General features: G+C 34.1%; 1 long non-coding RNA gene across 2 annotated transcripts in view; it reads left to right on the top strand.

The window, feature by feature from the left end:
* The window catches only part of LOC106628156 (uncharacterized), a 77,950-nt gene extending 55,507 nt beyond the window's left edge, over window positions 1-22,443 (top strand). The window contains exons 3-5 of one of the 2 annotated variants that reach the window (XR_001331448.2): window positions 1,384-1,474; window positions 18,412-18,506; window positions 20,752-22,443. This is a non-coding gene — a long non-coding RNA (uncharacterized LOC106628156). Of the gene's footprint in view, window positions 1-1,383; window positions 1,475-18,411 lie in introns of both variants that reach the window. The other variant, XR_015771954.1, reaches the window with a different exon arrangement.
* Window positions 22,444-23,435: the final 992 nt, after the last annotated feature.

Genomic DNA, 23,435 nt, shown 5'->3' with positions numbered 1-23,435 from the left:
GCCCCATGACTATTTAGTTTGTTTTCAGACACTGTAGTGAGTGCATCTGCAGTAAATAGATTATTAATAAACTTTTCAACATTGAATCTGGTTACAACTAATTATTTTATTTATCATGAACTGAAATTCACTTGAAGATTTGGTCTGAGAAAAAAAGATAATTACACATCGTATAGGGCTTAGGCATGTATTTTCATTTTAAATAGCTTTATGTAAGTCCAGTTTCAATATAATCTTCAAGTATGTTAAATCTCAATATAAGAACAGAGGGAAACCACAACTTTCCTGGATTTGGTTTAAGAACAAAAAATTTTTTTAAAAAAGGTGAAATAGATGATATGTGTGTGGAATACATGAAAATACAAACTCCTTTTTTTTGTTAAAGCAGGGTGCTTATTATAAGTCCATAGCTGTGAGGGAGTAGTAGTATTTTCTGGAATACTCTTAAAGAATAAAGAAAAAATTTATGGAAGTATTTGTAAGCAGGTGACCTGATCTAGGTATCAGCTACTCATTTATAAGCCATAGGATGTGTCTTGTTACGGTGTCTAAAATGAAAAAGTTCAAATAAAGTCAAAACAGATTTAAGATTTTGGCTGTTTGAATGCAATATTTCCTCCAATAGCTATTTGGCTATAGTTACTGCATCTGCCAAAGTTATACTTTGTTCTTACCTGATCTGGGCAGCTAATTTATTTTTTTTTATTATTTTTTTTCTTTTTTTTTTTTTCCTTAAGTATTAAAATTTTATTTCATCTCTCAGAATGTATTATATAACTGTAATTTTTTCCATTAATATAATTAAAGATAATATTTGTAGGCTGAGTTTTAATAAGGGTAAAAATGGTACTGCCTTGAAGAGTAAAAAAAAAAAATTCAAACTCCTTAAAGTGCAACACTAGAATTTAAATACTTAACAGCATATTTTAGGAAATATGACAGTAGTAATCACATCTCCATTAAGTAGTTTACTTACTAAAAAAACTTACCTGTTTGCTTGTTTGAGGGTGGAGGGAGGGATTGGTAGTGGGTAGGAAGGGAGAACAACACCTCTTATTCCTATTTCTTTTTTCTTTTTATTTTTTTATTTTTTTCCCCTCCTCCTTCTTCCTCTTACTTTCATCTTAAAATGCTGCGGGAAGAATGAAAGCAGAAACATGCTAATCTGATTTGTTTCAGGAGGCTTCTGATAATAAAGAGGCATATCACAGGTGTTCCTAATCAAGTCAGTTTGGTTTTAAAAAAAAGTATTTTTAAAATTAGGATTTCCTGTAACATAGACAATGCGAGGGTCAAGCTGATGACCTACATCTATGTTTGGGGATCAACCATGAAACTGTGGGTGTTGGAAATATGTTATAATACATGACATTTTTATTGCAGGTTTTGACCTTTCAATAGAGAGCTGATTTTGGAGAACGGCTTACTCCTGTGATTGAAAAACTCTCTGGAAGGTTGATGGAGCATGAGCATGGTATATATTATATTAACATTTCTCTTATTACATATGTTCTTTATTTTAAAAAATGTACACAGTAGTATTCAGATTATTCAAAATAGGCCAGTTCTGATGGGATTGTTCACGAGTTTATTATATGTTAAAAGAATTCTTCTTTACACTCCTCCTGTAAAATTATAAAACACTAAGTAAAAGTATTAACATAGGCTGTGCTCAGAAGGAAATGAAGTGGCCAAAAATATGTATAAAAAGCTGAGTTTGCAACAGCCTTGATCCATTTGAGCTATAGAAATTCTCTGTATAGTATTGTTCTCATATTCCTTTCTTGGGAATTACTCCAACTGAAATGTTGCTAATCCAAAAACAAAGTATGGATGATATAAAAAAATTATTTTTCAATAACTTTATTTTTTTTTGTTGGGAGGGTGTGTTAAAGGATAGAATAGAGAGTTAGCTGAGTGTATTTCCACATAGTGTGTTAAATTTGGTTTTAAAGGCATTAATAAACTAGCTATCTGACAAGAAAAGAGGCAGAAAACAGGAAAAAAATCAGGTCTTCAGAGCCTGCCATCTGTACCAGAATAGTCAGAAATTTTATTTTTTTATATTATTAGTTGGCAAACAGGTATTATATAGTAAAACACTGAACAATTAAGAGGAATTAATATGGACTGTGCTACACTCATATTGCAAGTCCTGCTTTGCACTGAAAGTACTCATTTGGCTGAAACTGAGAATCCATTCAGAGTAATCATAACCTATCTACTCATATACGAATAGTCTTTAACCATTTACACAGACAATTGAAATTAAAATAGTAACTGGTCTTGGATTGAGTGAATTTGTTTAAATACTAAATGGAGTAGTAAAATCTGTAAGGCTTTATCTTCAGCAGAATATATTACAGTACAACAAATTTTATGAACATGTTGTGACTTTAGCAATTCCAACTTTCAGCTGGAATTCAGTTTTTATCCTTAATCAAATCTGTCTGTCTTCAAGAGCACTATTTTTTGTAGGAAGTAATTGTACCATAAAATCAGAGAAGTTCTAAAAACCCAAAATTTCAGTTTATCCCTGTAACTTCAAATTTCTACCAAGCAAATCCAGTTAGGTGTAAATTTCATATTTCCTCACTGTTGTAACTAATGGCTGGTAGAACTGAAGAATTACTGGGATTTACCAGTAATACACCTCCTGTTACAGAAATATTTGAGGCATATGGGTTCTGAATATAATTTTCTCTAGAAGGCCTTAGCTACCCTAAAATCATAGTATTGTATGAAAAATATCAGTCGAGTAAGAAAACTTTGAATACAGAAAGTGTAGGGAGTAAACCTTAACTTTGTATAAGCTTTGAGGTTTGTGAGTAGATAATTCTTACAGTTTTAATCCTTTCTTTATGTGATTAAACACACAGTGAAAGTACTTCTATTAATGCTGTGACCGTGTTTGGGTGACATGCTTAATATGCTCCCAAATAAATAAATATTTCGGTCTGTTCAGAAACTGCTTTGGAGGTACTGCATTGTTGTTGTTTCTTGCTTCTTTTTTTTTTTTTTTCTTTTTTTTTTTCCTTTCCCTTTCACTTTTTTTTGCTTTTTTTTCTACTAGCTTTCTTAGGAAAATAAGGATTTTAGAATTTCACTGAACAGTTAGAGTTTGTACTTTTTTTTTTTTCCTGTACAAAAGCAGTTACATTCTTGTTAATGAAAATCAGGATTATATTGCAAGGCAAAGGTATCTAAGGCTCCCTTGTGAGATATTTAAAAGGTGAAAGTTTGATGGAGTGTTCCTTGGTCTGACACAGGTTCAGAGCATTTCTCATAGATTCTCATTCAACAAAAAAGGTGGTTTCTGGTTCACAACTGTGAATCAAAGGGATTTTACATTTAGGGCCTAATCCTACAAACTTTAATATACACAAGTAGTTCTAATGACTCACGACCATGAATAAGGATTTGCAGAATGGTATTCTCATTAGATGTACACTTTCTTTCCTTTTACAAATTTAGTATGTATTAAAGTATTTAGAACTTTAAGACAAGTCTAAATGTTTTTTTAGAAAGTGCAAAGAGTTTTGCAGTAATGTAATAATTGAGTCTTACCCATTTACAAGCTCTAGTATCTTTTAAGAGTGCTGCAGTTGTCTTTTATGATTAGAGTCCACGTAAGGTGTTGATTTGCTCTAGAACATTTTTGTGCTGAATTTTGTTCTATATGAGTTTTTCTTTTCTAGAGCTGTTTTATACTTGGTAGTTAACATGAATTTTTCTTGACCCAAAGAATAGGTGAAACTTGCAAGAAAGCTAGTGGGGTACATTTGTTTTATTTTCCTACTCTTAGCCTTTCCTGTTGTAGTTCTTATTTAGCAGAAGAACCATTGATTTTGTTGGAAGTTCAGCCTGAATTAAGGGACTGCAGTACTTGCCCCTTAAAAATTGCTGGTGTGGCTATTGCAAGCTGTGTGCTTGACTTTGTAAACTGTTTTGCAATATCTAATTGCAATGAGGTTCAAAAGATAAAAACGTGCAGACTTTTTTTCTGAAGTGCTTCAGATGTGGAACTTTTCATGGCCATTTCTACTGTTCCTACTGCAGGTATAACACTTGAGGCTCTACAAGTCTTGTTAACTAAATCATAATTTGAAAGCTGGCAATTCATGCTTATTGCTCATCTAAAAGGAACTGTTGCTGATTACTTTTAATGTTTGATTATGATTTCTTTAAGGACTTCTCTTGCTTCACAAAGGCAACTGAAATAATTTTCCTGAAAGAGATCTGTAGCTCTAAATGCAGCCCCATTCCTAGTCACTACAATGCATGTAAAATCAACCATTGTTTGATATCTTGGGTATGGCTATTTTAAGTTTTAACTCTGAAACAACTGAACTTTCTGGATTTTGTTAGTTTAAACTAAATCCAGCCGTACATTATTTTAAAGTGGAGTCTTGAATACTGTTAGATTTAAATAGACATTAATTTTTATTATTAATTCAGACATTCAATGAAACATGTATATTGGAAGGATTTAAGACTGGCATACTTGCACATCATTTTTCCTAGTCTGTTGATAAAATGGTCTTACTAGACAATAGGAAAAGAAAAGCAAATGGCATGCAAATTTTTTAGGAAAAATAATTAAAATATGCTAACTGGGATATTTAAGTGCTTATTCTTCTCAATCAAATACAAATATATATAAATAGGGTATTGCCCCATTTATGACTGTTATTTTGTTTTAATTTCAACAGAAGTCTAAGGAAGAACTTATGTAGACCCATACATCAAAGGTTTCAGTGGTAGAATGAGAAATATAACCAAAATTGTTCAGTGTTCATAGAGTGTATTGATGGCTTGTTAATATATCTTGGTTTAGACTGCTGTTTGCACACTAAAAACAGGGCATGTATGAAGATGCAATTGCTAATAGAGTAGTGTGTTTGAATAAAACATTGTTTTTATCTTTGTTAATTTTTAATTTCTTTCAATCACATGGATATTCATGGTAATTATTTCTTCTGAATTTGTTTGGGGCAGGACTTTTTTTTTTCAGAAAAGGGTTTTTTGTTATTCTGAATTTTTAGACAAGTAGTATAAGAGAATTAGTTATTTTTATTGAAATACGTTATCAATATAATCTAGTCAATGCAAGATATAAGCAATATCTGTTTTTAATTTGTGAGGTACTTAAAAAATCTTAGTTATGTGCAAATACCTCTGAAGTATTTACACCTTTTCTTTAATCCACTAAATTTTAAGAGCTTATTTTTTTACTTCCTGTAAATGTCCTATGGTTTTTTTTGTTTTGTGGATGATTTGGTTTGTTTTGATTTGTTGGTGGGTTTTTTTTAAGCCTTTGGTCAAAGATTTTTATGATTTTGTGCTTCCACTTCCAATAGTTGACATGAAGAACAAATTAATTTTTTTAAAATTTTTTTTTTTAATTGCCCTTTCTCCCCACAGAAGGAAATGGATTTTAATATTCATATGGAAGTTAACTTAGACATTTATAAAGTATTTTAATTATGAATATGATTATGATCTCCCCAAAATTAATTTCCTACTTCAAAATAGATATAACATTATATAAGTCACTTCTAGATTTAACAGGACTTCCAGTGAATCTCATAAATGAAAACATTTGCTTTATAATTTCTGTATTCTTTTGGAGCAAAATTTTCTCTTGGTAGAATGGGTAGATACTGTGGTCTTAAAAATGTTATCACTTTATTCTGAAAACACCTTGCTTTCTCTTGTTGCAAATTAGTCCATATTTTAGTCAAGCTCAAAAATTAGACAAAGATGTTCCATCTGTTGTGAAACATTGCAATGTCTCTTATAAGAAAGTCCTTCTCTAAATGAAAATACATTGAAAAATTTATTGTGGAACAGAGTTCTCTTTTGATACTGTAACACTTACTGTCAGCATTTTCCACAGGCAAAAAGAACTCCTGATCAAAAAGAATGATTATGTACTGGTTACCCTGTCCCTATGCTCCCTAAAACCAAAAGATTTTTTCCAGGTTCTCAGGAGAAGGGAAAACGCTGCTTTTAATGTCAAGCACAGGAGTTATAAAAGCAGCACTCAAATCTTTACTTTTCTTCATCTGTGTTAACACCTAATTCTAAAATTTTTTTTTCAGCTCTCAGTCAGAGTAATGGATTGTAGCTCTGTATGACCAGAGTATTTTTTTTAACAAAAGGTCATACGCTCACCTTTAATTCTGTGTATGTGGAAATCCATAGCTGTATGACATGCAAGTGTTACTAATACGTTCTCCACACTTCTTTAAGTCCCAGATTCATTACCTCTCTAAACAATTTGAGAGCAGATAAAACATGGTTTGAAATAAAATCAGAGGAAAATGCTTGCCTTCTCTTCATAGTATTACCAGGTTTAAAATCTGGATCTTCATGGTGCCTGTTTTGCATCTGGGTTTAGGGTGTAACAAGGAGACTCTTGAATTAGCAGTGAGAGAATAATTTCTTCCAGGGTATTGGTACTGCTAAACTGTGCTCTGTTGACACCAGCAACTCCTCTGGTTTTTTTTAAGTTTTGATCCCACCATAATGACAGTGAATTTGGCTATTGACAGTGAATATTGAATATTTGCTTCAGAAATTGATATTTTTGTGCAACTGCATAAGAAATTCACTGAAATGTAAAATACAATGTTCATAATTTCTCTCATAAACTTGTTATCCTTGATTTATTTTTTTATTTTTAAATTTTTTTTTGCATTTAGATGTATAGACTTTTTATATTTTTGGTGTGTAATACTTAAATTGTCAGCCTCCCAGCCTTCTGACCTGAAAACAAATTTGAAACAGTGTTCAAATTTTTTTGTTTAATTTTTTTAGCTTAATATAACTTCAGCTGCTGACCCACTTTCTGTTATTAAAAACCTGAATAGGATTTGTCATTGAGGTAGGAATTAATGAAGGCTAACACTAGAGGGCAATTCAAAGCAGCAGCCTACCCCAGAACAGTTATGGGTGCCTGTGGCCCTGAGATGAAAAAGAGGGAGCCAATGGAGACTTTCCCAGGGTCTCCCCTAGGCAAAAGCTGCTCTTTGTGATTACCCTCCTAAATGGTTTATTTAACTCACTTTTCATGTCTTGGAGTGCTCCACTGACTGAGGAAGAAGTTAAGCCAGTTCTTATGCTTTACTGAATTACAAGTTAAGAAACATCCTCCACAGTGTCTTCTTACCTCGTTCACTCTTGCCATTGTCAAAAAGGCATTACTTTCTCGGTGGTGGGTTTTGTTTGGTTTTTATTTGCTGTCATGTGTTAGATCAAACTCTTGGAAAGATAACTGGGTTTTGGGGGGTAAGGTAACATTGCAGAAAAGCTTAAGTGTCTTTTGTTAAGTACCAAGGAAAATAGAATATATGGTAAAATATTTTCTTAAAAAATACTGCATAGTTAGTCAAATTAAGACAACAGTATGAAGAATTAATTTCATATTGGAAAAAAATACACACATGAAAACCAAACCACACAATAACCAGGATAAGGCATCAGATAGGTACTTTGTGTCTGTAATTTTATCAAGTAAAATATATTATATAGAATGAAAAAAAAATAGTTGAAGATGAGCAATAAAATGCTGTATTTAATATTTAACCGAGTAGAAGAGGTCATCTGTGTATATTGTACACAATTCAAACAATTTATATAACAGTGCATTACATAATAAATTACAGTTTTCACTGTTGCAATGTTCATTATAGATTTACAGAACATCTTAAATACTTGTAAATAATAACCTGTAATGCAAATGATGGTGTCGTGGTTCTTGAAAAACACTCTAGTACTCTTATTTTAGCAATGCAAATTTTCTCATTATATTGAAATGTATGCACCCAGCCGTGTAAATGCTTGTGGCACAGTACAAATTTGAAAACAAAAGGCATTTTATATGAGTGTGTGTGTGTGAGTTTATACCCATCTTTTATCTAACTTTATGTGCATATATATATGTAATATATATTTTGTGTGCTTGTATATAAATAAGCTGATCTATGATTAAAATGGCAAGTTTGTTTCAACACTCTGGATCAGGTTGTCTAGTTGTATTTTCTTTGCATTCTTTTACACAACTTAGTATTAATGTCTAAAATTTGCTTTAGCTGCTTTCAAGTGTTTTTTTTATAAAGAATATTTACTTGTAGTCACTCTGGCAGTGCCACAGATGAATATGAATACTGCAGTGCATTGTTACAGTAAACATTTACACCTATTTTCTACAGGTCTGATCAGCAACTCTAGTGCAATTTGAAAATATGTAATCTGCTGACAATGATGTCAACCTGTGCTGGTGCCTTTGAGAGATGCTGTGTCATAACACAGTATATATAGTCCAAATGGCCTTGATCAGTCTGTCCAAGAAGAAAGCAGTTTTCTTGGTTCTTAATTTGCGAAATGCACAGCAGGGAAAAAAGGAGCATGTGAAATTTAACCTACAGAAATTGTTAGGTTCTTTGGGGTTTAGGGGAGATTTTTGGTGTTAATTGGGGCAGTGGGTTTGAGGAATTAGTTGGCAGCCATGTACAGTGATACAGAGGTCTTAATCACACACACATGAACTCTTGGTTTTGGATTGTATTTCTACAAAATCTATCTGATTCTAGGTGATTAAACCAAGCGTGCATGTAAGCTTTTAAGGAACTGAACCCTTAGTCTTTGGCAGGTAAGACACTACCATTTTAAAATAAGTGCTTTCATGCCAATATGACTCTTTTTTCTTTTTCTTTTTCTTTTTTTTTTTTTTTCCTTTTTCCAGCTTGATTTTTGGCCCTAAATCAAAGAGATAAGTTCTGTCATTAACATTAAAGCTGTCTTCAGAATTTTGTTTATTTGAACAAAGCAAGAACAAATGTGTAAGTACCAGCAAAGTGCAGACCAGTATTGCAGTATTGGTCTGTTCTGTCTTTAAGCAGGTGGTTTCATGTGGCAGGCTGGAAGAGAGACTCTTTTTCTTCCCAGCTTTTGACAAAAAGATGACGCATATGACTCAGAATTAGAAGGGGAAATCTGCCAGTTTGCATCAGTTCCTTAACTTGTGGGCTGCAATTCACCACAAGAAGAATCAGTATACTCGCACCAGTGCTTCTTGAGAGATGAGGAGTAATCGTTTCCTTCAAAATGTGTAGGATGATTGGAGTAGGCCTTTCGTATGTTACACTAGGCTTTTCCTATATCAAGGTATTTTTCAATTATATTTAAAGAATATATATTTATAGAAAAAAAAAAAATAATATAGTTTTAGACAGAAAAATCCATATAGTTTTATTAAATGCCACATTTAATAATTAATATAGGAACCAGTTATTATAGCTTAATGTAGATCCAAAGCAAAGCCATTTGTTTTGTGAAACCTGTGTTTTGTTGGCACTGAAACTCAGCTGTTATAGATCTCCAGAGTCGAAAGGTAAGGGGTTTTTTTTATATTTTTTTTACCTAATTCTACATATCTGAATCTCCAGTTTCAGCTTTTAAGTACATTAGTAGGACTGAAAAAAAAATTAAAACAGTAACTTTGAAAACAGAAGCCATCTATTTTGAAGGGGAAGATAATTACTTCAAGTATGGAAGATCTGTATTTTCAAAATATCTTGCCTCAGACTTATAAAAGATAATGCAGAGAATTCTGATTGTTTCATATAGGTTTGGATTACAGTGGAGAGACACTTCTTGCAATACTGATGTTGCTCAAAGAGCATACTGCATTTTTATAACTTTTGTCTTTTAACTTTTTTTAAAAAAAATTCAGATGCTAGTTTTCAGAGATTTAACATCTTTTATATTTGTGGGTATTTATTAGTCTGAGAATAAAATTTTGGGTTTTTTTTAACTACTTGTGTACTTTAAGTATTGGATTATAAATCTTTTTTCTTAATATATTAACATCTAGTTAATTCAGTATGGTTTTACTTTATAGTTAATGAAGTACTGAAAATCTAATTTAATATAAAGCCATAAGAAGCACACAGCATCCTTATCTTTTTTTTCTTTTTTCTTTTCTGTTGGATAAAGTTCCTTTTGTTTGTCAAAACTGTTGTTACTGTTTTTGTAAAGCATGTTCTAAGTGAAGTTTGTTTTCTAGCTGGAAAAATGAAATTCACTGCTTATCGATCTGCGTCAGCCTTAGAAAACACCATTTTATTTTGTTTTAGCTCAGTTCTGTGAGTAGTGGGTATCATTGATGGAAAGTGGGGAACCAAACAATAAATGTTTTTGAAAGAGAGTGCACAGATCTGTGTGTTAGATTATATCTATTAAGATTAGTAGTATTCTAGAAATATTTCACAGAGAGGTGGGGGAAAGATTACTGCTCCAGCTATGACTGAATAAACAATAAGATAATACAGACCAGGAATCTGCACCCCAAAGGTACTATGGACATCTGAAACTTCTGCTGAAGTGACTAATTAAATAATGAAGTTGCAGAAATATTGCTTACAGCTAGAAAAGTAGCAGTTACTAGGAGGTGTTCTTCTGCTATTAACTAGTGGATTCCCTTAAGCTGATTTGATGTCTTCAAACAGGTCAGTCTCACCTTTCATAAGTCATGCTGTTGTCTGGCATTTTATAGAAGTCATGTAGTGATGATGTTAAGAAAAAGACAAATTTACTGCCTGAGCCAGAAGACAGGCTTACAAAAAGCAACTTCTTTCAGGACACGAAAAGCTCTTTGTTCTGTGGCCTTGGTCTTTTTGTGCTTTGACCCTTATTTTATAGCATTGTCACTCTGACCTTAAATCTTTGAAAGCAGACAAGCAGCAAATTTAGCCCTTTACAAGTGGGGTTTCGTTCTGAGCTATGAGCCTGGTTTTTATCTTTAGGCATTATAGTCCCATATAATACTGAGATATAACAAAATCTCAATTTAGGATTTGTGGTTTGGCATAGTGTAAATAGTTATTATTTATATATAAGGCAATTAAAAAAAATATGTTGCTCTGTTACTGGCCTATGATTTGTAATTATTTACCAATTAGAGATAAGACAGCAACTAGGAAGGCAGTCTGGTTAATACTGACCAACATATTTTTCACTTTCCTAGAAGTACTTTGGAAATTGATCCTGTGCTCAGACCCACCAGGATTTCTGCAAAAGTGACTTGAATATTCTGTTGAGGATGAGAAATGCTTTGCTGTACATTGTAGAGTTAGGAAATAAATAGCAATACTTGCATGGTCTTCTTTCATAAAAGACTGTGCCAGCTTAGGGGAGGACAAAATTTTACACGAGGCTTGTGACTGTTACATGAGCAAGTCTTCTGAGAACTTCATAAAACTAATTATTTTTTTTTGTAAGAAAGCAGAAATTAGTGAATGTAATAGAGAACCAATAGTTTATATATTTTAAAGGTTTTTTTTAAAAAATTTAATATGTTTAAAAGGAGAATCTGTTTCCCTGTCTTAATAACTTTACATTATATAGCTGGTTTGCATTGTAGAGTTGTTGTTTGGAGAGAGGTTGTCACATTTTCTTTTATCACTAATGATTCTATATACTTCAGGTTTTGGGAAGCTTTAGCTGTAATAATAGGATAAACTTTTCTGAATGTAGTAGTGTAATAATCTAAGTCTATGTTTATTGGAGAACTTGAAAATATTTATCTTTTTAATATTTTTTTAATCTGAAAATGTGTTAGAAATTTTTTTTAATACTCATACAGAAACTGAGGATTATATTTAAGAAAGATCTAGCTTTCTGATGAATCCACTATATTTTGTTTTAATATTTTTTGTGATAAAATTGGGGAGAAAAGAACATTTTAATTACTACTGCAATGAAATATAAAACTTACTTTGTAGAACTTAGAAAATAGCTTCATTTTTCTTAATTTTGTATGTGTCCTTTCAAGCAGAAAGAATGCTGGTACAGATTGAAAGTGTTCACACAGTTTTTCTTCCTGTGTGCTTGCCAAAGGTGCAGAGAAGACAGATTTTTAGAAGTTGTGTGCAAGCTATACCAGTGCAAAGCTGGAAAGCTTTTCTGAAGTGCAACTTTTACAAACTCTGCTAGAACTTGGAGCTTGTTACACTTTACAAGTTCCCTGTAAAGTGTTTCATATAGCAATCTAGTTAATGCATCAACTTCTGACAAAACACTTCTTAGAAGCTGGGAAAAGAGGTGGGGAGGGGTTAGTCTTATTCAGTTTTATTTTTAAGCTACAGTTTATTCTAAAATACACTGATAATATACCTAAAAAAACCCTATGCATTGATAAATTTTTTGTGTGCAATATCAGCTTCCCATAGTTATGCTTTTTTTAGCTAGCAAGTTATAAAAATTGACATACTGTACTTGTTTAAGTCAGAACTAACTACCTTTCTTGCCTTTCACAGAACTCCACTGCATTCTGTTTGCTATTCATCACTCCAATAGAAGCATCAGTATTGCAGAACTAAGTAACAGTCTTCACTTTGTTTTGTCATCCTGAGTGCAATCAGCGGGGGGGGGGGGTGCACCTCATACAAATTAATACATGAGTCAAGTTAGTATAAGCAGTAGTGAGTCTTAGATTAAGTAAAAAGGGTGTAAAATAGAATTTTATGCTGAGAGCCCTTAACTGCACTTCTAAATTTCCAGGTATTTTTGTACTTCTGAATTTCTCAATGGTTTTACTTCCTGGTTTTTATTTTTAGCTGGCTTTGTTATTTCATGTTTATCTTATGCAGTAGTTCTCCAGCTAGTCTAAATCTGTTTGTTCATGATCCTTGGAGAGATGGCTGGACACATGATATAGATTCTCCAAATTTAGTAGCAGTAAATTTCAGTAAACAGCAGTCATCTGCTTTACTTTAGTTATTAATACTTCACATTGCAAAAAATGAAGTTCTCCCAGTCTTTTGCCATGGTTATATGGGGCGTATTGCTGACACAATCAGGAAATAGTCAACGTGCAATTTTTTTTTATGTCAAAGTGTGCTACCAAAACTCTAAATTAGTGCTAGTTACCTCTGTTCAAATATTCATCTTTTTGTTCAGATAATTATTTAAAGCATTATTTGTGTGGGATTTTAGGTCCATTTTTTTGTTTGTTTGTTTGTTTGGGTTTTTGGGGGTTTTTTTCTTTTTTTTACTCAATTTTATAATAGTCTTAAAAAGATTCAGCTGCTTGCTTGAGGGTATGGAAGGACCTATTACACATGGGGAGTGTGTATAAGCTTGATCCTGGATTACTGCACCTCTTTGAGGTGAAGTGAGGCAAATTTATTGTTGTGTTAGAGTTACTTAATTTTAGAAAAAAACCAAACCCATGCAATGAAATTGCTAGTTTGGAGAAAGATTTTTTTATTATTATTATTTATTTTATTTTATTTTTCCTTTTTAGAACTGCATTCTTAAAAAGTAATTAAAAATCTGACTGTTACTTCAGGAGAAGAGCAATCAAAGTATATAGTTCATTCTCTTAATTCTTCTTCCTCTGACCAGAAAGTAACCTCAATTAAGTTGAGTGAATTAACTGAGTGTTGTAGGTTATGCCTGAAACAAATAATAATGGAATAATAGCCAAAAGTACACTGCTACCCTTAAAGTTAATGTTCTGAAATATTTCAGTGGAATCTCTACTTCTTTAAATAAATACATGCATATCACTTTAAAGGCTGCTGACACCACAAATTAGATGGAAACATGGTTCCTTAACAAAGAAACAAGAAGGCAGGAGTAAAATAATACACTTCTAAATCTTGGATTCAATAATGAACAAGAGTTATAAATTCTAGCACGTTTGCAGTATAAATATGCAGTGTTGAGTAAGCATATGACAAAAATAAAATGAAACTATTGTTTTAACTCAGAGGGAAGGGTGTAAAAAGCGTATGAGAAAGATACAGCTACATACGCTTTTAGATCTTGGAATCTTGGAGAATGGAAGTGTTCAGATTTCTTGGTAGTGAACAGTGAGATTATCTTTAATTCTGTCTTTTTCTCAGATTAATTCAATAAAACCCTAAAAGTATTTTCCAGTGTTGAACTGCCATTGTGTTTATTCATATTTAGTGGTGTGTTTGTGGCACTGAACTGTGAGAGGAGAGCTTGGCAAATTCACCAGCAGTTGTCCCAAAAGCTAGGCTGCAAAGTTTCCTGTCTAACATAGAAGTAACTTACTTCCATTAATGGAATGCACAGAGCAGGACACACTTGTCAAAGATGCTGCACTTCATGCTGTGCCATCTCAGTGCAAACCCTGTGTCATTTCTGGTTAAACTAAGATAACCTGGGAAAACTTGAGATATGGACACGTAATTGCTGAAGTCAGGGCTTTGGAGGAGAGTTGCACTGGTGGACAGATGTAATGCTTTTAGACTATGGAACACTTAAGTCTTTCAGGTTCACATTCAGTTTTCTAATTTTAATCTGAAATAAGGTTGGGAAAGGGTCACAATAAACAGTGAAGCAATAGCCTTGCTTTCATATTGGATCTGTGTTTTGAATTAATGAGTAAGGAACAAAAGCAATGGAATATGGTTGTGAGCAATGGTGTAGAACACTATTGATGGAGGAAGAGGTTTTGGCCAAGAAGTATCAAGAGAGTGCTTTTTTTTTGGTTTATTTTTGTGTGTGTGACCAAAAGGCACAAGGTAAATGTTTAATTTTACATCATGTTCCTGGTATTAGAGACAATATACAGTGTTTAATACAAAGGCCATGGTGTGTTTTACTCTGTCACTGACCTGTCAGTCAGATTGCAGGCCTAGTGGTACCTCCTGGGTATAGTATGTTACACAAAGGTTTTAGATGTTTATTAGTAGTTGTAGTAGCATTTAAGGAGCTTATTAGTACGTATAGTAGCCAGAAATTGACTTGTAGCTGGTTTTCATAGGGTCAGAAAAGACTGAGTTTGGCTTCGTGTTGTCATAAACTCTTAACTATAAACAATAAAAACTGAAAATGATATTTTATATTGGGCTAGGTCTTTGATAAATCATCTAGGAAATACTGAAATCAAGGAAAGTATCCTTCATTGCTTGGGAACACTCCAGTTGCTAAAACAAGCACAAATACATATGCACACACACGTTCTCTTTTTTCTTTCTCTTTATTTTTTCAACAGTTCCAATACTTTTTTTCAAAGAGCATTCCTGACTTGTGTGTGTGAGCTGCTTCTGTGGAATTTCTGTTTTGCATCTTCAGAATCCTTTTTCCTCAGCAGAGCTCTTACTCTTAGGGACTTGAGAAATATAATGGAGCTGCTTGCATGCATGATTCCCAGCTTTTATTGAGGTCTCCTTTGTCTGTCTGTCTCTCATCCACAGATGTAAGACACAAGGATGGAGGTAGGAGAAGCACTCATGGTAACAACTATATTGACTTTATGACCAAAACATTATGGTACACAACTTTGTGCAGACACTCCTGGATTTCAGTACATTCCTGGCTCAGCTATCAGTACACTTCTTATCTTAAACTTCCTCCTTTCATCCTTTTCCTGTTCCACAACCCTTTCTCTCACATAGACTGTGTTCAATTTATGTGATAATCTGCTTATTCTCCTTGCAGATGATATCTATTTTAATAGCATGTAGAAAACACGCAGTCACATTGTGTTGAATTTTTGGGTTGGTTGGTTTCCTTTGGAGCATTTTGTAGTAAAGTTTAAAAAAAAGAGCAACAAGACACCTTCCAAAATAATTTTTAAAAACAAAAAAACAAAACATAAAAACACAACTCAAAACAGCCCAGAATTTTGTCATTCATGCAAGAATTCATGTAATTGTGTTCATGTTTTGTATGGGTGGGTGGAATTACCTGTAAGTTTTCTTACTAATGTACTTACTGCAGAAACTAGCATAATAGTTCTGCCAAGTCTTCATTTCATAGTGTGTATGTATTTTTAGAGTGGTTTAGTTATGCAACAGGAAAAAAACCCTCCATACTTAAGCTAGAACCTGAAATCAACCAGGAAATTGAAAGGATAGTATCAGCTGAACACATGGAGTTTCAAATGAAGAATTTGGCCTGAATGTAAAAATGAGAAATGCACTTCCAAAGGTATTAAATGTTGCAGGTGTCTTATTTAAATAATTTTCTTTCAAACTTTTAAGGTAAATCTACAAGTACAAAGCAGTATTTTTTCTTGCTAGAGAACATTTTTCATGGTTGTTTTCTTACTCTTAAAGTTGAAGTAAATCTCTTACTGCTGGCTAGCATTTTTGCTCACATCTATCTTTATCTATGCCTTCCACATTACATATATATATGTATATATGGTGGAGATTGTCTTTACTTTTTATTCTCTTGGCTTATGCCTAGCACCGTTTCTTCTTTTTATTCTCTTGGCTTATGCCTAGCACCGTTTCTTCAGGGGGGAGACCAACTGTCATGGCATACATTTACAGTATAGGTTTATTTTGACTTTGCACTCCTGCTTTAATTCACCAATGGTAAGTTGGGTAAGTCGTGCCTATTTAATTTAGTTTGCCTACTTTAGCTGCCTGTTTTTAAAAACAAACATAGGTAGCAAGAGGTGGGGTGGGGATAAGTGTAAATATAGCTGAGCATGTATAAAACATACCAGAAATGGCTCTTTGATGCAGTTCCTAGAGTTAGCATTCCTACCTGGATAAACCATATAAAGTGTTGCTGCTGTTATCTGTAAATTTACACCAGCAATCTCGCTTTAATTGGCACGTTTGTGGCAATGGACTCTTCTAGCAGATATTGCCCTGCTGTATTACTGTAGGAACAAAAATAAGAAGGGAGGAAAGAAAAACTCCCCAATTTTTCCCCCCCGTGGCCTGCCAAATCTCTTTTTGTGCTTCCAGATAGCCCTGTTAGTTTCCAGTTGTCTGTCATGACCTGACTAGAAGGCTTATTGCAATGGAGTGGCGTGTTTGGGTCCATGCTGTGTAAGTAGCTGTTGTCCTAACAGTTTAGTATAAAAACATTAAAGAAAGCATAATTCGTGTTAACTAGGGAACCAGTAAAAGGATTGCACATGCTTCAATCTCTGGCATTCTTTAGTCTAAGAAAGTGATAGCTAGCATGGATGTGAACTCCACATCTCTGGCTTACTTCAAGTAAAGCTTGGTCATTCTAGGCTGGGGGCAGATGAACTCCTGCTCATAATGTCAGATAAGTTACTATTCTTGCTAACAATTGTTGTGGGGTTTCTTAATTTTTTTTTCCTCTGAAATTAGCTAAGACTCATTTGTGTGCCCAAAAATTGCAGTAAGGGTAAGCTGCAGAGCTAACAAATGGCTTGAGGACTGATAGAGTAGGTGATAGAAGCTTATTTTGAAATTAGCTCTTATTCTCTTATATATGAAAGTTGTTGGAGTTTTCTTTTCACATCCGAGTTTCCAGATGACAAAAAGTTAGATTAGAAAATAACCCAGATTTTTTTTGTTTTCTTTTGAAGTAAACGTCTGCATAATCATTAGTTTCTCTAGTCAGACACACAACTGTCCACTTTGGTGGTTCATGTCCCATTAAGGTATTATTAGAGATTGCAATATAGTCTAGAGCTCCACTGTAAATAAAGTCAGCTTGGCAATGGACAGATGTTTTCTAAACATTTTGTAGTTCTTTAATACAACTGATGTTACTACATGAAAGTTGAATAAGAAAATTCTGCATTCAGCTCTCAGAGAATGATTGTTTCCTTGAAGCATGGTAGACACCTTGGCATAACGTAGCAGCACATAATGGTTTGTGGGTTTTGAAAAGGTGCAGGCCATATTGTGCTGCCTCAAAAATACAAGGATTTCTTCACCCTGAAGAGACATACCACTTATGAATTAGTCAATCTTGTGATGCTGATGTCTGTCATACTTTAGCAGCACGTAAATATTGGTGTTAAGACTGTAAATATCTCCAGTATTAACTGTGCTGCTGAAGTAAGGCTAGCCACTTCTGCACGTGGGTCATGGAACAGGAATTGCATGTATTTCCTATGCCTTTTTATTGGTATAAATTTGTATATTGTTTGTATATGAACACTTTCTTAGCTTTTTTTTGTATTTTCATTTATTCAGAAACTATATTTAGAGCTTCATAGTATCTAATGGTAAATATAGAGTAGACATATATATAATTTTGCTTTGGTTTATGTGAAAACTGAACATTTAAGGAGCCATCTCAAGCTACACCTGTCTAACAGTGCTTTGGTAAGTGTGTTTATATCTTTAAAAGCTATAAAAATTGTTACTTTAATTGTCAGCACATTTTTCTATTAAAACTCTTTAAACTGTTCATTTTTACAACCTTTGGAACTGGAACTGTGAAGTTTTTGGTCATGCTTTTAGGAAAGAGAACTCATAAAGAAAAAGTGCCTTCCAATTTTTTTAACAAAACTTATTAACCACTTCATTTCTTAAACCACTGGGCTATAGACAGGTAACTGTTTTATGGTTTGAAGTTTAAACTGTGTATCACTGTGAATTTACTAATTTTTTCTCATCTTCCACTAAGATTTTTCTCTTGCAGGACAGTCTTTCATTGAGATGATTGAAATTGCTGCAGTGAGAATGGAAATTACTTGGGCTCCTTTCCTTTTAAAAGCTGCATGCAAGAACTGTGTGGTGAGTCAAATGTAGACTAATGGTTATGTAAATGTCTCTAATTTTAGATACAGATCTGAAAGAGTGTTTCCTTTTAAGAATTTATTTTCTTCACTATCATGACTCAGTATCACTTGCTAATCTAATTTTATTAGCCCTGTTGTATTTTACCATTTAAAATACATATACCTTGTTCAAATAGGTGTTCACAGAGTCAAATTAACATATCATATAAATGTTTTAAAAGGAGGAGAAGCAGCTTATCTTCACTCAAGAATTGCTTTGATTTTAGCCTTCATGAGCCTGCTACTGGTGCAGTTGCACACGTACAAACATAATGTAGATGAATATGAATCCAAGTTGTTGTAATTTGTAAGTTTGCATTATTTGACCATAGTTCAGAATTTAACACTGGTAAAAATCACATCTCGTTTACAACTGCTATGGATTTGAACTAGCAAAATTACTAATGGTTAAAATTTCCAATTTAGTTCAAACCTGAACAGTTCTCAATAGCACAGCTATGCAGAATTAGCCTTAGTTCTTTTCACAAAGAACACTTGTGTACACATTTACCTACTACATTTCCCTTAAGATACAGGACCAAAGGTTGACTGCTTATAAAAAATATCCTATCTGGCTCAAAGTTGGATAGCTTTGTCATTGAGTTTCTGCAAGTAGCAGTGTAACTGCTAAATATTAAAGACCTGCACATAAACTTCAGCCATTTGAAGACTTAGAAATTCTTGGAAAGACCTTAAATGTTGCTGATTTTTTTCAGCATGCTGCAGCCTGGTACTTGCAGCAGGCCACCCATCCAGTTGCTCTTGTATATCTAGTATTTTAATGTACCCAGGATTTTTCCCAGGGACTTTTATGAGTAGATGTGAATTTAAGGAGGTGATCAGAGACTTGAGAGCATACAACAAGTCAATTTGTGTGGCTTTGTCAAAGTCCAGTGGCCAAACTGCTTGTTCTTGACAACTTCATTGTGCTCATGTTGGCCTTTGTGCAAAGAGTGAAACAGACTGTGCTTCCTTCTGGCTCACCATGCAAGCTCCTATCACTGGCACAAGGGCAGGAAATAGCAGGGAGCAGGAAGAAGCAGAAGGGCAAAGGTTGGAGCGCCTTGTTCGGTGGCCCTAGCGGCTTAGAATAGTTCAGTGACATGGTGAAAACACAGTTTGAGCGTTTGCAGAACCAGAGTTCAACTGAGGAACCAAAGTTTCTGTCTGGATTAAGAAAACTACTTCAAGTGCTTATGTAGGCCTACTCAAATGATTCTGTTCCTAAACCTTTGAAAAGGATGTGACATTTCTCACATGGTTCACAGGTGGCTTAATATTAGCAGTTCAGAGGTTTGCCTGTATGGGTGGTGCCAGAGACTGTGGCTGGATCAAACTCATTTTGTGTTGCAGCTCTGGGGTCCTAAGGACTGTGCCTGATGTAAGAAAGAAAAGCTCAGTGTTTTTAGTTCAGGTGCTTATTTTCTGCTAGGTAGGAACTGTATGGGAAAAAGATACTTAATTCACATAAAAAAAGTGAGAAAAGATAGGTCTGCTTGAAAATAAACTAATAGCTGTATGTGAGTGAAGACAACTAGTGCTAGGAGCATGTCTAAAAATGTGATGTTAAAAGGTTGGAGCTGAGAACAGATACAGGAAGGACAGATCTGATGAACTGGAAAATCAGAAGGATTGAAATCCATTGGGCAAAGATTTGGGGGTTTGATTATTTATTGAAATTGGAAGAAGCAGCATCCTGACAGAGGGGATCTGGCATGAAGCAAAGAGAATCAGTCAGGCTTAGGGAAAGAGGCTCATCCCTCAGATGATCCCTCAATCCTCAGATGATTCCTAACATTCACTGGAGCGCTTTGCACTTCAGATCCAGAAGGGAATGCAGACTGTTTAGTAGCTTTTGCTGTCATATAGGAAATCACTGTCAATTTCATCCCCCTCATCGTATTCCACAAAGAGGGCAGGCCTATTATGACCCTGAGCTACTTCATGGATTTTGGTCCTGAAAATAAATCCCAAAGTAAGTAGTTGAGGTTGTAAGGGAAAGCTCTAGTTCAAACAGGGTCATTTCTTTAAGGTTTGTCCAGTCAATTTTGAATATATTCAAGGATGGAGACTCTGCATCCTGCCCTGTTCAGCTAGAATTTCATGCAGTTCATTTCTTACCGGTTGCCTCTTGTCCTGTCTCTGGACACAACTGAGAAGAGCCTGACTATGTCTTCTTTACTCTCCCATACCCCCACCAGCAGGCATTTAGGAACATTGCTGAGATCACACAAACACAAGCCTTTTCTTCTCCAGGCTGGAGTCTCAGCTCACTCAGCCTTTCTTCGTGTGAAAGATTCTTCAGTTCTCTCATCGTCTTTGTGGAAGTAAATAAAATGCTTCATCTAATAAGGGGAATTAGAATTCAACGGAGAAAACGTTTTTTGTGAGGGGGGGAGAAAAAGCCAAAGCACAAGCTAATAACTGTAAAAAGAACAAGAAGATCACAAAATGAAACATTAAGAAGTTAGATAACTCCTGCTTTAAGATTCTGCAATCTTCATTTGCCCCCTTGTGTCAGTATACTATGAAGCAATCTTCATGATCACACACAATGTTTAATGTATTGATAGGGTCAGCCTGTTGTGGTGCTGGGCCAGGGAAGATGTTTGTGGGCTGTGCAAGCAAGAAGCCTGATATTGTTACAGGTGCTTCAGAAACTGGTAAAAAACTCTGTAGGCAATGGAACAAATGGCTGCAAATAGAAGAAACCATGTCTTCATGGTTATATCAAGTGAGAATTCCTAAGAATTTTATGTGATGTTTATTTTTCTGCCTTTATTCTCACTTGATGCTGGACAAGTAACCAGGCCATTGTTTCTGTAATGCATATATTGTGCTTTACTTTAGAGGTGTCTGATTTAAGACTCATGTGTGAGAGAAACACTGGTGGTTCACATTGGTAGCTGAGCTTCTTAGGAGTTGTCATTTGAATTAAAATACTCTGTAAAGTTATGTCTGCTGACACTCTCCTGTCTTCTTAAAAGGAACTTCAGATTGTTGCATACTATGATAGTTTCTACACCTCCTTGTCACATTTAAAATGGGAGTAATGGACACATACCTTGAAGGGCTGTTGGCTACTTTTGTTTAGTAGCTGTACTACAGTAATGCATGTCCTCATGGAATTTTCTATGGCATTTAGTAATTCTGATTTCGGAGGAAGAGGTGAGTACCGTGCATCTTTTAAAGACCAGATCTGCAATCAACTTATCAATTGTTATCAGCTCAGGCTGGGAAGCAGAGTTTCTGTGCTATTTATTCATAGTCTATTTCTGCAGTCCTGTGAACGGCAAAATATTCTGATTTGTGTCCTGTCTTGTCACTGATTCATTTTGCAAATACAACTCATTATTAAATACTTGTGTGTGTCGTTTTTTGCTTGTCATCTTTGTAAGCAACATCATCAACATTCTGCAAAATCTTCCATATACTAAAGGTAATGTACTTATTTGAACTTCAGCATATTTGACAATAAATTTACCTGTGAAGATCTATTTTCCAGAAACAATGAACTAGTTAAATTGTAAAAATTTCTTAATGTACAGTGGTAAGCACTTAATCTCTAAAAATGTAAAGGGACTTATACCAAAGTATTTAGGACTTCTAACCTAAATGAAGCCATTTTCTTCAGATTTCAAAGGCAGTTTTCTTGATACTGCCTATGGCAGGCACACTTTGCTAAGTAAGAGTGGTCTGTACTAGAAATTTGGATGCAGTGATCTGAAAATGTTTCAGCTTTTCCCTTAGTCATGGTATCTTGTTAAGTATTGGGGAAAGTCTCTTCTAATTAGGTAGCCGCAGTAGCAGTTGAAATTTGAAGTGTTTAGACTTTTCCTTTATCACAATCTATTGTCACAGAAGTCACAAGAAATTATAGAAACACACCCAGAGTGGTGAGCTGCTTATGTACCACTTTAACAGCAGCAGCAATTCTTCATGTGGAAAACAAAGACATTTAAAATGTACTTGAAAGAAAACTTATGTCTCAGATATATGTGAATCTCCTAAGGTGGCAGTTGTGTGTATCACAATAAAATATTAAGCTATAAATAAATAAGGGAAAAATGATGAAAAATGCAATGGCGTGAGTAACATTGTTCATCTTTCTGTGAGTGGGATAATAATCATCGGAGTACTTTTTCACTCTAAATAGTTCATTCTGTTAGAAGTTATTTAATGGTCATCAGGTGCAACTCTTATTTTTTTCCACATTTTATTCACTTATAGCTCTGTGTTTGTTAATAAATAAAATTAAATTTGTTATATTGCTTCTGCCTCTTAATATAAAATTTGAATCTTATGTTCAAAAGTTCTGAAATTAACATAATTATAGGAGCATTTATCTACCTTGTGTCTTCAATCTAAAGTATACAGTGCATAGTAGGTGAAGGTTTAATTTCTCTTGAGAAATAGTAATAATATATTTGAAGGGTTTTGTTCTGCTGTTTATAGCCACAGGAGTCGGACAGAAAGCTTCACATTTCCCTGTATTTCTGCAGGGCAAGTATGTGGCTTTATTGCCCATAAAAGAACTCTGTCAGCAGCTTTTACACTTTTAAGTGGTTTTAAAAGTAAAACATTTTGGAATCTCTCAACAAATAAAAAAAAAAACCAAAAACCTTAAGTATTATAAAATTTGAAGTATATAAGGCATAAATTATAGCATAGAAAGTCTCAAATGTTTACAATTTTAATGTTTTATTGAAATAAAGGCAAAGGAAGAGCTTCAGGCGTTATATTATTTGACCAGTTAGACTAGTCAACAATAATATAAGACTATGGTTCTACAGCTTTGTGATTCTTGAGCCAGACAAGTTTGGGAATGAGTCTTCTTGTTTCTTTCGCTATTAACCTGGCCCTCATATGTCTTTGGTGGTTTCAC

This window comes from Pseudopodoces humilis, chromosome 2, assembly GCF_049639895.1.
Source record: "Pseudopodoces humilis isolate 2021_Gansu_Grassland_sample_001 chromosome 2, ASM4963989v1, whole genome shotgun sequence".
In the NCBI taxonomy this organism is placed as follows: Eukaryota; Metazoa; Chordata; class Aves; order Passeriformes; family Paridae; genus Pseudopodoces; species Pseudopodoces humilis.
This window is presented reverse-complemented; position numbering and strand designations above follow the sequence as displayed.